Consider the following 15,012-nt stretch of genomic DNA (forward strand, 5'->3'; position numbering starts at 1 on the left):
GCGTTCTTCGGTCGCCGTTGTTCCCCGCAGACATTCTGCCAGAGTGCACCGGTGATATCTCGCTAGTGTGAATTTAGTGTGTGCTGGAAACTATCCCCGGCAGCCAACGAAAACGCGCAATCGGTGACAATACCCGTGGGATCGCAGTCGTTTGGGCATCACGCGAGTTCGTGAATCAAAGCGCAACACAAGGTCTAGGCGTCCGTAGCGGACGCGCGCCATGAACGTATCTTTGTTTCGGCTGTCTCTACGCTATACGTAACCTGGAGCACGTTAATCAGTTGCCGTCACGCTGAGGCAAAGAGTAACGTCCGTAGTACTCCCACGAAGGGGCAGCGGAAGCTTTTTTGTTCACATGACAGCGGAAACAATCGCGTGGCGTCAATTGCGAACAATATACGTCGCGCGAAACGCGTCGTGATGTGTGACACCTATACCTGTGCGTGGGTCGATGAATGGCGCTTGCTCGCTCACCTGGCATTACCCGGTGATCTCCGGCGACGACTCTGTGACAGCGAAAGAAAGAGGCTATATATGAGTTCGCAGATTTTGCACATGTATCAGATCACCAAGAAGTCCGGACTATAGTTTCTTCTTTCATCATCGGTCTCAATTTCGACGCCTGCGGCGCCACACAGATGTGGCATTGTAGCGCGATATCAGCGAGAAACTTTGCAATGGCCTTGCTTAGCTTCTTTCCTGTTGTAAGAAGCGGGAGTAACGCAATTACCGGGCCGGGTTGCATCTTTTCATTCTGGGAGGCGCAAGCAACAGTTCTGCTGATCAAACGGAAAGTGGTGAGGCTACAGCATGCTGTGCTGTTCGAAGGAAGCGACCAATCTTAATATGAGTGCCTTGAATTAGTAGTCGATGGGCTTTGACTTCTTTGCGCAACTGGTGTGGAAAACACTCGGGTTGTGGTCTGCATATGCACTGAAAGTTTTTGCTTAGTTTTTTTGTCCGCTTGCTTGTTTGGCTGCAAGTCGTGCAGCTGACGTCAACTGTGGGGATGGTATGTTTGTAATTTCTTAGTCTTTAATTATTCCAGCGCTTCCGCAGCCGCTGGAATGCTGCAGAGTGTTCGCAGAGGCCATGTACCAATCCTGACGACTACCTGACGAGGTGATAGGTTGCACACCACGGGACATATACACGCTGTACAGGACAACCATAACGGAAAATAAATGTTATCACTTGCCATCTAGCTATCGTATTTCACTACTGATACTGTAGTATCGCCAAGGTGCTATCAATATTGTAGACCAGAAAATTTTGAAGCAGCAAATGCGGGGCATCATTTGTGGTCAGTCATGCTTGTGCTACGTACAGCTGTCAGTAAGCAAAACGCGCACGCGGTAATAATATTAACCATATTCAAGTACCTCAGGACCTTTATTAAAGTTTTGCATCCATCCATCCATCCATATTCAAGTAACCACTTGTCTGCTGTATGGTGTGCTGTTCCCTTCATATAAAATTGTCAGTCCGCAGAAGGAAGTCAAGAAGGTATACTTTTGTAGCTTTTTTTAAACATAGCTGCACAGCTGAAGCGTCGTTTTTTGGGATAATGAACCTCCACTGACTTGACGTAGTCTTGTTGAAGCTACTCTGTTGCCGCATAGCGCATGCGATGCCTCGTACCGCGCCGCCCCGTGTCCTTCCGTTAATCCAAAAAATCGCTTCGAGGAAGGCGCGCCTTCACGTTCGCAACATAGTATCCACCGTCCTTGCCGAAGGGTGACTGTGGCACTCGATGCCTTAAGCTCCCTCCTCTCTCTCTCTCTCTCTCTCTCTCTCCTCACCAACCAACTCATCGTCGTCAACGAGGTCAAGTGCGCGAGCAAGCCCCGTGCAAGCAGGGAGGGAGATTGAGAGAGGCTGGTCGGATATCACGCCTGGCCTTTTCCCTCTCTGGGCCTCCCTGCGTATGGCCACACTTATAAAGGCGCCGGCAGTGGGGGTGGCGGCTCATGGGATCCCTGACCCCTTGACCCGCGGTGCCACTTCATAGTGGCAGCCGTCCAGCGCTTAGGTCGACGCTGTACGTACGATGGATGCTGCGATAGCAGCGAGTTATCGCTTGTCCGTAAACGTATTAGCGCTTGCGGACTATACCGGCTTGCCGGAGAGGGGTGCGGCAGTGACAACGCCGCTTGCGACATCAGGTAACGCAGAGTTTAAGCGCAATACTACAGTCACCTATCATATTCTACTTAATTGCCAGCGTAAAGAGTCAGCAGCGACGTAATCACCAACGTAGTCTTTCTACGATTCATAAATATTTGAAATGAATTGTAGTTGGACAATGCGTCACGAGATGTCGCTACCAGCTTTCCTAGTGCCGTTCCACGGCTCCGGCAACCCGTAAACGGCAACGAAATTTACGGACAAGCTGTAGCTTTCTTCTCATAAACGTATTTGAGGCCTAGTCTGCCCGTACTGACCGTCCACACCCTGCAGTTTACGGAGTACTGCAAGAGCGGAGCCGTGAGCGTGAGCACAAGCGCTTGCAGCGAAATCTGGTGGTGGTTTGGCCAACCATAGTGACGCTTTTGTGTTAAGCATGTTCAAAAGATAAACTACATTTTTTTTCTTCATCTTTAATAAGCACATATATGCGCTTTTAACCGTGAGGCAATGTTACGTCACTATAGTCGCGTATCCTCCTACTCCCACTGTCACGGATTACATGTTCGACCTCCTCTCTCTTTCATTTAGGTTGTTTTTTATTTCGCTTATTTTTTGCTGGACATCCTGTATTCTTTTTATTATCCCTGTCTGGCTTCCTCCCGCCGCCCGGGTCAGCAGTAATGGGATGCGGAGCAACGTAGCTTTGTTCCACGTCCTTGGCTCTTTTGCGTGGCCGGCGTTGTTTTGCCTGCGCGCGCCCCTGATTTGTAGCATTTTTTTCACGATGGTGGTGCCCCCTTTTCTGTTCGCTCTTCTTGTTCTAAGCTGGACAGGGTAGGAGCTGGCCACTTGCATACGCTGCTGAGTTAATGCGCCGCAGTAACACCGTTGTCAACTGGGCGAGTCGGCGCGGCTACGTACTTGGAAGTAAGAGCGCGAGGATACGCACGTAAGAAAAGAGGAGGAACGCGACGACTCATCCTGTCGGTGATGTCTTCTCGCACTTGCGTCGTTCTCGTTTTGATACTGAACGGACCATTTTTCGTGGTTCAAAATCAAGAAGGGGGCAGACTGTTGGAGTACTAAACTGTTTTACAGAAAGACTCAGAAAGACTGGCCTACGTTTCGATAAGCGGGCCTGGCCTTGTCACATCTGTAACGCTAGGTTTCTTGCGTGCCTTGTGAGAGAGAGAGAGAGAGAGAAAACAAGGGTAGGAAAGGCAGGGAGGTCAACCAGGACAGCATCCGGTTTGCTACCCTACACTGGGGGCGGGGGAAAGGGGAATATAAAGAGCCTTGCCTTGTGACATGGAAAACAAAAGGTAGGCGTGTCATAAAACCATGCGCAGGAGAATAGCCCCCTCATCATTTCTCTCATTGTTGTCGCCTCAAAGCGTAACTCTTAGTCAAGAGCAGAGAGAGGAGTGACAAGGGAAATTAGGTTAGCCGGGCTGAGTCCGGTTGGCTACCCTTCATTGGGGAAGGGGCATACCTGGGAATTTCGCACAATGCCTCTTCGGCTGTCTGTCGTATTTCACTGTAACGTGCCAGAGTAACTCAGTGAGTAGCATTATGTCCCCCCCCCCTACAAAATCCGCCCGAATTTTAAGAACTATCAGTTGGCGACGTCGAGAGGGTACGCCGTTCTAACACGCGTATTTACGGCACTTAATGGGAACTTAGCTGCTGCGTTGTAGCAGTGTTTAGGTCAGGTTTAAAACCCTGCCACGACAGATTAGTGAACTTACGACTAACTGCGGTAAATATGTATGTTGTTAGGAGGGCCTAATTCGCATCTAGGCATTGCTAACTGTAGCCCATGGAGTTACATCGGAGCGTTGCGGGGAGGTTCGACAGCTAGCGGAAGGCGCAATGCCCGAAATTGCTGGGCATGGAGTGAAATATGAGAAGCAGAAAAGAAGCACTTCGCAGCATGCGCGCACACGCAAGCACAAGCGTTCATCGTTGAGACAGTCACAGGCGCTCATACGACTGGCGAACCTCAAGAAGCGCAGCACCGGTTTCGAGGCTTTCGTACAACGCGCAACGAGGCACCGTTGATTCGAGCGAAAGATCTTACGCGATGTTCATGGACGTAGAGATTATATATATATATATATATATATATATATATATATATATATATATATATATATATATATATATATATATATATATATATATATATATATATATATATATATATATATATAATTTATTGACAGGAAAGAGAGAGATGCCGACCTGAGATAGTGTGCTCTAGTCTGCTACAAAAGGACGTACGTCAATCATGGCACTTATGGGCTCGGATGACTGCGTATGGTGGAACACCGCTTTCGACAAAACCGTCTCGCCTCCGTGTTGCTTCTTTCGTTTCTCTCGGGTGATGTGTCGTTTTACCGCCGTATTACGAGGACAACGGGCCGTTTATTTTATTTCTTTTCGTTCCGTTCCGCCGTCTCCGTTCCAACCCGCGCGGCGGTGCTGTTGCTTCGTGCGCGGCCGCGTACTCGCGGGCGCTAAATGAGGCGTGAAATTGCGCGCGCCGGAAACAACGTTGTATGTAGCGCGCCGTTTCCTGACCCGACTTCGAGTTGAGTTTGGCGTCCGCCATGTGGCGCCGTATGTTGCTACCCTCGTTTGCGGCGTCAGCTTGAAACCGACCGGCGCGATTCGCATCGCTGGCGCTCGGCTCCGTTGTCTTTTCATTTGCGCTGGCGGCGCATATGGAAAACCAAAGAAAAAAAAGAAAGTTTAAAAGGAAGGAAGAAGGAAAGAAAGGTTAAATAGATTGGTTAATGGGCACGTCTGCCTCTTTGTTCAATTTCACTTTTTTTTTCCCGTTCTCGGTTGCAAATGCGGGCACGCGCACAGCAGCGTCTCTGTGTTGACTTTATGTAACAACTTCTGCATGCAAATGGGCCGCTCTTGTTGTTACTGCCTCTTCTGTTTGCACAGCGTAACTTGATTGTCTGTTAGCGGGGCCTTTGCTACCCCCCGTAACGCCGCAGTCGGCAGTCACGTAATAGCCAATAACACGCTCAGATATGTAACGCGATTTGCCGCGCTGCACGTGTATTTCGAAGAACGTGTTGCCTTTTAAACAGCTCCAGCTGTGTGTGGGATGTTGCCGTAGCGCGAGATTTCCAAGTCTTGTACGCATTTGCGGGAGACTGCGGTTCTTGCTGATTCTCGTGTGCGATACCACTGTACACGTCTGAACACTCCATCGTCCTCGCTGTAAATGCGGATTCAATAATGCTGGTCGTGAGCACATGCGTACGCGGTTACAGCGTAACTTAATTTTTTTTTCTTTTTAACGTCAAACGCTGCTAAGTACGGGATATACAGAACAAGAACACATAGGACGTTTCGCTGACAACCAACAGAAGGGTTTATCGCGTGGGTATTACGTGCCAAAACCACGATATGGTGATGAGGCACGCTTTAGTAGGGGACACCTGATTAATGTTTGGGCTACTTTAATGTGCGTAGAATTCGTACGGCGCGCTAGCGTTTTCTTTACTTTTAGTTCTTTTATTTGTCGTTCCGCCCTCCAACGGAATGCGTACCCCGTGGCCGGGACCGAACCCGAGACCTCGAGCTCAGCCGTGCGACGATGTAGCTACCGAGCTAGCGCAGCGTGTACAACTATAGGACACCCAGTCGCGTTATTGTAGCCGACATCCCGGTCTCTGTTCCCGAGTACATCACTGTTGCCTAGTGCGGAGTGGAGTCGTCGCTGTAGTTTGGGTCTCACTATCTCCACAGACAACTGTTTTTATTATTATTATTTAAAGGAATGAGCCTCCTTTGTCACACCTCTTAGCCCGTCCTTATTGTCAACTGGTCTGTTGCGATTCTGACAAAATACTTGCTTGATCATATTGCACGTAAATATGCTCGCATCAGCACCTCCATATAGGTATGTCGATAAATAGTCCATTTATCCGGTACATACAGATCAAGAAACGTACTTTCCTATATTCACATAAATACGCGTTTAACATCACAAAGGTGGTTTGCTCACCTCCATTTTTCATGCTTTATTTTCGCGCCTCATCTGGTGGCATTTAAAATGTATAAAACTCTCCTTTTCTTTATTCTTTTTTTTTGCCATCGCTAACGACGCAGTGCAAGATTTGGGATCGGGCATGCAATAAATGGTAACTGGCCCATGCCGTCGTCCGACTAATCCACGCTGAGGACGTTGTTGAAGGGAGGTACTTGTTCTCACCGAGAACGAGGAATACGGGATTTATTTACAAATCTACATGAAGGGTGGAGAACTTTACACTTCATCAGTCTATCATGACTGAAAGAGAAAGCACACCAAGCAGCCGTAAACGGCTGCTTAAATACACTTTGTCCTCCCTAGATCCCTAGGTGAGGGAAAACTGCCGTTCAACCTTCGGCCAATGGGAGCGTCCAAAGTCATCGCAGTCGACCAGCCTTTGAGGGGGAGGGTTCACACGCTCACTTCGACACTTTGGTTTCACTGAACGCAGCGAGGTGAGACGGTTCTCGTAGACAGGGGTCTTGACCTAAGCAGGCGCCCCTTGATCCCAGAGCTGACCCTGCAGTCAGTAGCCGCCGCGTCTGTCGATTGACTGTGACGGCTTGTGGGACCCGTGAGAATACACCGCAACACATCCTTTTCCAGGAATTATCTTGCTCCAAGCAAACCGTGAAGGCGACAGCGAATCAACTAGCAATACTCGGTCCGCCGAACGTGGCTAGACATGCCGGCGCCGTTGGGCTGTTGAGGAGGCGCATTGTTGTGTTGACAAAGCGAGTCGTAGCAGCGGGCCGGGAAAATTTTGCAGGTCGGTACTCTTGCATGCCGATCGTAACAGCAGCAGTATACGTCCTGCACAAAGTATGAATTTTTTCGAGAACCAGTGGCAACAAAATTATATTATACGCTTGGCATGTGTCACCTGCATCTAGCTTTATGACGCACCATATTTTAGCTTATCATTCCTGATTTACCTGGGGAAGTGATGAAATCTGTTGTCCACGGGGATGGACACAGGGCCTGAAGAGGATCTGTCTGTCTGATTGTCTGTGTGTCTGCAGACAGATAGACAGACTGCACAGCATACTTGGTTACGTTCGTCATGCTATTCGTGTAGTGCAGTCCCTGAATACAAAGCTGCACGCGGAGCGGTTCTGCGTTCAGGAATCTCTCCAGGTCTTGATAATCTGGCGCCGGAGCCTTTCGCCTACTTTTGTGCTGCATTATTTCTGTCTTCGCGTGCACTCATACTGCTGTGAATGCGGTTCTTTCCTTTTTTCGTCTATTTCATTCTACCGTACACGCGTGGGCTGCACGGCGCCACTCAATAATTCATTACGAAGCGCGGCGTCGAGGCTAATGCTTTTTATTTGCAGGCGCAATGCGTTATGCCCGCCATCGAATGCCGTACTTTTTCGTTGTATAAGACGCCTTTTTTCTTTCTAAAAATCTCGGCGGTGCATCTTATACATGCAATTTCCCCTAATGAAAGTATGAGGCTGCACTAATGCCTTCGCGTAGACAGCATTCTCTTGACGTAAAAAAAAGAAACATTTTGTGTATGCGGAAAATGATGTAAGATAATTTTTTTGGAGGGGGGGGGGGGGGAGTGGGTGCCTAAATCTACCTTAATCAGCCGTGCGTAGAAGTCGAGCGGGTCATTATCGGATAATTACGGCATGTGAATCCTTTGGTGTCTCGTTGGAAAGTGGGTGAAGGTATGGCATGTGAAATCGTTGGCGTCTCGTTGGAAAGTGTGCACCTTTGTGTAAGACGTACGTCTTGTACAGGGTGTCCTAGCTAACTTTTTAGCCAGAGCTTTAAAAAAAAAAAAATATGTGAATGCCACGTAGCTGGACAGAACCAAAGTAATGCTGTTTGCCGTCGCTTGGAGGTACTCAAATTACTTTTCTTTCATTCCGCCTAATTAGATAATTAGTCGTAATGAATTAATCAACTTCTGAAATAATATAATTAGCTGAAAAGTGTAAATGAGAAAATTGTGGAGCGACACGAAAAACTCCCGATACAGCTTTCTATTGTTCAATACGCGCTATATGTCTTTTTCAGAGCGTGAAACAAGCCCGCAAATGCCAGCAAAACTGGCGCGCAGGTGTTTTTCAAGTCTCTCTACAATTTTCGCATTGACAATTTTTCAACTAATTAATATTTGAGGAATTAATTAAGACTAGTTATCTAATTAGGCAGAACGAAAAAGGCAATTTGGTTGTCTACAAAGACGGCAGGCAACATTGCCCTGGTTCTGTCCAGTTACGTGGCATTTGCATATTTTTAAACGCTGGCTAAAGTTAGCTGGGACGCCCCGTATACACAGGTGCCTCTTATGGTAAACTTTTTTTGGTAATAAAGGTGCTTTTTGAAGGGTGCGACCACAGACAGGGGCGCGATTTATACACCCGAAAATACGGTATATAGCCATGACTACCCCACCCACAACGACGCGACTCATTCGACCGCCGCCGGAAGCGCGGAGCATGCTGCCGCCGATCCAATTTGCATCTCGCAAAGCCGGGCGCGTCGTCGCCAACAGCAGCCGTATGGAGTTTTCTTTTTTTTTTTTTTTTTTTTTTTAATAGCAACATCCGTGCAAGGATATGATAGGCTGTGCTCCAGAGATGGCCATAGACGGTGTGCCATCGTTTGTGCCGTGCTAGGTCAACGTGAGCCAACAGGAAGCCAAGTCCACGAACATGTTGAGGCCCAACAATGGTTTCTGATCGGCAGGTGCCCGTACAGTGTACGACTCCCGAAATGAGGTTAAGGTTGTCTCTAGGTTGTGCCTTACATATTGCCTAATTGTGTCCCATTAATAGATTACTTTTCTTAGGATAAGCAATGCAAGCTCTGTAGAACCTAATTCACTGTAAAAGCAGGTCTGTTTCAGTAGGCAGTCTGAATGTATCCTATGAGTTGGCTACAGGGACGTACAATGTTAAACTGCTATAAAGGCGATAAGCACTGTGATTATTTTCTTAAGCAAAGTAAAAGTCACTAGTTCATCTCTGTCTTAAGACAGTTCGTTGGCTTACATGTGGTCTTGTTCACGTGAAGTGATAAGCCCAGAGACTGTATGTAGACTGCCAATAGAGTAATTCCATGAGTAACTGACTCTTCATCACTGCCCTAGGAGGACGACAGTCCAATAACTTGAAACTTTGTGTGGCTGTGTAATTCATAAACATTGGCGAGCTGGCGTATTGCAGCTCGTATAAGCGGTCCTTGGACGTGCATAAGACGGGCCATATAGACAATCGAATGTAGTCGTCTGTATATGTACAGCTGGTAGAGAGAGCAAGGAGAGACAATGCAGGGAGGTCAACCATACGAGCGGCCGGTTTGTTACCCTACACTGGGGGGGGGGGGGGGGTAAGGGGAATAGAAAGAGGAAAAGAGGGAGCACTGTGTGCACGTGGGAGGATGCACCGGCACACTGTAAGCGGTCCCCTAAGCCGGTTCACTTGAAGTAGTGTACTAGTGCACGAATCGCTTTTTGTTCCAGTGACGGGTGTGGCCATGGTCCGGGTATCTTTGACTCGGAGAACGGTCTCGAGTCTAGTCGGTTTAAGGTCTACAGCTTGTAGACCTTACATATAAATGGGTATTCGTTCGCGTTCTCTTTGATTAGAGAAGTCCCCTAATGGAGGCAACCGGCTGGACATCGTATCCTGTCTACGGCGTAGCCCACTGCTGGGCCCTGGTGACTCGGTCAGCAATTCAGGAAGCTCTATACCGCATTGCACGCTATTTCCCAGGCGGAGGACGTGCAGTCAGAGAAGCCTAGCTTCCGGGCGTTGTCCCGCCTTCTGACCCCTCGCGGTCCGGACCCCACCGGGCGTTGGCAGGGCAACCGACGTGTCTTCCCCTTCCTCGGTATATTGAATCCCCCACCGCGCCCATGCACAACCCCCCCTTCGGCGGGTGTCATCCCCCCTTTCTCTGTGTCACACGCGGCGCAGGCGGAAGCCCAATCGATTGGCGAGGAGGCAAGGCCTTCCTCCCTCTACCCTCCCCTTCTCATCAGCTCTCGCCTTCGTACACCCTCGACAGTAATTCGTACTGCGCCCACCAGTGTCCCATCGTTGTACGTCATGCGGCTTGGCGTGACTCAACCGGTGGCTCCCGCTTAAACTGGACCTGTTTGCGGACGCCGGTTGAGACGGGCTGGAAACACTGTGCGCACTCCAAAGTTAAACGCAGGATATATATATATATATATATATATATATATATATATATATATATATATATATATATATATATATATATATATGGTAGTGTGTGTGTGTGTGTGTGTGTGTGTGTGTGTGTGTGTGTGTGTGTGTCCGCGCGCGCGCGCGCTTATAAACGAGGGATACAGCCCGTACGTGACGTATGCCCACTTGATCACCATGTGACTCAAGTACCCTCTTAGACAAAGGTATACCCTTTGGGGTGTATATCTGCCATGCAACAATAATCACCCTCTGCCTTGCTTGCGTTTCCTTTCTTGAAAACGCCGCTCCCGCTACTTTGCTGTACGGAATGATATCTCATGCTGATAACGCGCATGCCGTTCGTTACTGGGAAGTACCGGGCTCGCAGCGTTAAGGAAAGGAAATGCGGAAAAGACAGATGACGTTTATCGTTGTGTGGCAAGATACAACCCAAAGGGTGTAATTTCGTTTTAAAGTGTAGTCCTCTAAAAAAAAAAGCGTGCGTATGTTTCCTCTGCACGCGAGCTTACGTCCGCGCGTGCGCAGAAGCACCCCAGACGCCAAGCCGCGCATAAACATGTTCTACATGGCATGTGGCTCGTTCGACAGCCCCTAATAACTCGGCGCACCACTGTATGTAACGTGTGATCGAGCACGTAGGCGAGGCGAGCGGCCGCTCTCATCCACCCCGAATTCTGTAGTGCATTGCGTGAAATGCGCATCCACAAGGTGCGGGAAAGAAAGACCTTCTCATCCATCGCCGATCCCGATCCAAGAACGGAAAGAGCACAGAAGAATAAGCGCCTTGCATCTAAAACATTGCCGTACATTCGAACGCGTTGCGTTTTCCTTTTCTGCACGCGTTGCATACGTAACGTTTCGAAGCTGACCTTTTTCAATCTGGCCTGGTCTATTGTTTCCATAACTTCCGCAGCTTTTCTTTTCTTTCTTCCTTATTTTTAAAATTTTTGCTGCTGTCAAGTATCTGCATCGTACAGTTTCGTACATCGTACAGTTTCTGCCTCTCGATATCACCGCCGCGTACGCGGTCCCTTCACATTGTTTATCCCACCGAGCATATAAACAGACAAACGTGACAGGAAGGCGGAAGGTACGGTATATATGCAACTGGCATTGGACGCCATGTTCTCGACGGTGGCGCCTTTAGTTCGCATTCGTCATGCGTGCTCGGGTTCTTTCGGTTTCGCGTGTGTGTATCCTTGTCCCACCACCCGGAGATCGAATGTGTTCGAGACCTCCGTGGAAGACACGTTTTCTTTTTATTTCCCCGTACAACTGGGGGAACAAAAAATTTCGCGTGTATATCTATATTTCCCCCACATATCGACCTGCAAGCCAGCGCCGCAGTGCGGGAAGTAAACGCAGAAACTCTCCTCGGACGTCCTTCACTGTCACGGACACACGTGCTACTCCGCCGCAAAACGCTCCCAATTTTAACAGCTTTTCTTGTTTGTTTGTTTGTTTCGATAAGCTAAACAAACAAGCGATCGAGCCGGGCACGCCACTGCGGAGGTCGCGGCAACCCAACGCAAAGCGATCGTTTGAAACGAGAAAGTTAAATCGAGGGACCCGCGGTCGCGTCGGGTGAAAGCCGCATCGCTCCGGCCCCCGCCAGTCGTTCCTCAACTTCCCCGCTGTTTCTCCGACGCGCACGCACGCATACAAGCTCTCTCTCTCTCTCTCTCTCTCGATGCTGCTTCCTTATTTGTTTTCAAACGACGAAAGTTTAGCGTGAAACTCGCCCGACTCGTCTAACCGCAGGCATCTCCTTTTTTTTGTTCCCCACCACTTTTCCGCCCGAATCCTTTTTTTTTTTTTTTTTTTTCTGTGGCGCCGCGTGGCTTGGTGAAATTGTCCCTTCGTCGCGTCGCCCGCACTGGCGTCGTCGTAGTCGTCGTGGGGTTGGCTGTGGCGCGCGCCCACCGACATCGTTAAGCTAATGGACGTCTTCGCAAAGAAAGAAGCCTAGGGAAAAAAAGATGCGGCGCCAAAGTTTGGCGCGACCCGTGTCTGGCGCACCTCCGCCGCACACTGCTTGCTTTGAAAATCCGGCCACCGCTGCTGCAGCGCGCCTACCGGTGGTCGGGCACGTGCAGCACGCACGAGTGACCGGCGGCCAGTGTGTCCGGCCGGCGTTGCGGCCGGCGTTCCTTCTTCCGCTCGAACTCTTTCCCCGTGCATCTTTCCGGCTTCTCTCTCCTCCGTATCTGATCAGTAATCAGGAAAGCGGGATATCTCGTTAGCGTAGTGGGCTTTCTGGTCATATACATGCTCGCGTATGGATACAGGTTCGGCGGCCAATCGCGACGCGCCCTTTTCCAGCTGCTTTTTGTTTGGTGCGGCGGAGTTGTCGCGGACCGGAAATCGGCGCGCGCCCAATGGACTGCCCATCTTTCGTTTGTCTACGGCGTGCGCAGTGCCGAAAAATAAGAGAGAGAGAGAGAGAGAGAGAGAGAGAGAGAGAGAGAGAGAGAGAGAGAGAGAGAGAGAGAGAGAAGAAGATTTTAATAAATTAAAAGCATTCACGTTAGCCAGGACTGAACCCGGTTGGCTACCCTGCATCAGGGGAAGTGGATGATAAGATACAGAAAAAGCCAAGTGTTCTGGAATCGCCGACATGGTGACCTACAGAGCGGTCCACTATTAAAGGGGAACCAATCGTGTGCCAGCGCGTTTTTCTTCTCTCGCAAGGGTGCACTCGCCAAGACTTGCAGCAGATAATTTGGCGTTGGTAGCTCTGACTTCTCTCGACGCATCTGTGCTGTGCGCCGAGATTGCTTCCGCAGCCTTTTGCAGCCAGCGCGCCAGGAAAGTGAGGGTCGCACATTTGGGCGTTCCCTTTAACTGTAGAGCATATCGTGCGTCGTACGTGCAGAACAGATTATACCGTACGTGTGGCAGGTTTGTTAGCGAACGAATGCCAAGAGAAGGAAAGTGCAGTCGAGAGTGGCATATAACTAGGCGGTGTGATGAAATTAGCAAATTTGTAGAGATCAGATTGGGGTCAGCTGGTGCAGGACGGGGGTGAGTGAAAAACGGTGCGAAAGGCTTTCGGTCGTGCAGTGGACGTAAATAGCTGACGATGACGATCACGACGATGACGATCACGACGATGACGATCACGACGATGACGATCACGACGAGGACGATCACGACGAGGACGACGACAACGGACGATGACCTCGAAGTCAGTTTGACTGGGAACATTCAAGTACGCATTCGAGCGGTCGAACATGAAAATATGTTACCTGAGGTAGAAAGATTCAGCTAATATTGTTGCGCTTGATGCATGTTTGTACTTGATGCAGGTCGTCGAAGTTGATTTGGAGCCCTCTGGCACCGCTTGTATCATAGTCCCTGTGGTCTTAGGACGTTGAATACAATCAATCAATCAATCAATCAATCAATCAATCAATCAATCAATCAATCAATCAATCAATCAATCAATCGCATATTTGAGTGTCCAGTTGGCATTCACACACAAAGATTACTATTTGCTTGAAACTCAATTCGGCTGTCCTTTCTCACACAGCGAACGGGTGTACAGTTTGCCGCAAAAGTTGACGGGGCACGAGTTGCACGACGAATGTAGAATGTAAACGTCTGGGGCTGAATTCATAGTTTGTTTTATTCGCTAGAATTCGCTTTTTCGAACAACTCTAGCGTCAGAGCATTTCATGAATGCAAGCATTGTACTTTTAAGAAATGTCGCTTCTGATTTAATGGATCACTGTGTTATATTGGAAAACCTATGCTGCATTTTTAATTCGAGGTTACGCGTCCTCGTAGGCGTTGCAGGAACTTGGATTTTTCTTTCTTTCTTTTTTAAAATCCCTTTCAGAACTCTGTATTCCGTAAGCCTTCATGGCCGACTGTAGATCGAAATAATAGGCACCGGACGGTGCACTGTGATCGTATCCCAGTAATTTGATTTTACTGTGTTGATGTCTTCGCGCAAGCGACCTATTATTGCGGTTCATTTGCGACAAGTATAATAGAAGGCACTTCCCCATCTGCGTTAGCTGGTGGTGGTGATGTTGCTAGCGGTGGGGTTGGCCTGGCAAACCTGTCCGCCAAATGCCACGCCTGAGCGTCTCTTCCCGCGCCGACTGTATGTCACCATGTGTCCATCAGTTCTTCTCAGATATCTGCGAAAGACAGAAGAATGAGCGACACTTTCTTGCGTACTATTCTCGGTAGGACCATCTGCGGTAATCGTCAATACCGATTCATTCAGCCACTGCATGAAGCTTAGACGTTAATATCCAGGCTAACCTTTCTGCGGGCATTACTCCAGTCAAAACTATGTTTTTCATCTGCAATTTTGCTCACCCCCGGCACCAGCAAAAAGGAACCTGCCATCGACCCCAAATTGGATCTTACCTCTCACTTTGTCCGAATTAATGTAGTGCTTTCTGTAAGCAAATAAATGAGTGCAGTGACTTGCCACAAGCTACTGCTACTTGTCAAAACTTATAACACGCACTAAGCACCCTTCCCGGTTTTCCCCATCGCGGTAATTCAGCTGGTATTTTGTGAACCGTATTTTCTTTTCCGATGCATGTGAAAGCTACAGTAATAGTTACAAATGTCTTCCTGGCCTTGTTATGTAAACTGTGCTTGTCCCTA

General features: G+C 48.8%; 1 protein-coding gene and 1 long non-coding RNA gene across 6 annotated transcripts in view; one reads left to right on the forward strand and one right to left on the reverse strand.

The window, feature by feature from the left end:
• Positions 1-15,012, forward strand: part of LOC126539023 (uncharacterized) — a 240,793-nt gene that overhangs the window by 112,466 nt on the left and 113,315 nt on the right. The window lies entirely within an intron of this gene.
• Positions 6,372-14,136, reverse strand: LOC129386860 (uncharacterized). The gene is made up of 2 exons (XR_008614133.1): positions 13,632-14,136; positions 6,372-7,000 (listed from the first exon to the last, which is right to left on the reverse strand). It is a non-coding gene; the product is annotated as an uncharacterized lncRNA (long non-coding RNA).

The sequence above is a fragment of the Dermacentor andersoni genome, chromosome 11 (genome assembly GCF_023375885.2).
Source record: "Dermacentor andersoni chromosome 11, qqDerAnde1_hic_scaffold, whole genome shotgun sequence".
NCBI classification, from domain to species: domain Eukaryota; kingdom Metazoa; phylum Arthropoda; class Arachnida; order Ixodida; family Ixodidae; genus Dermacentor; species Dermacentor andersoni.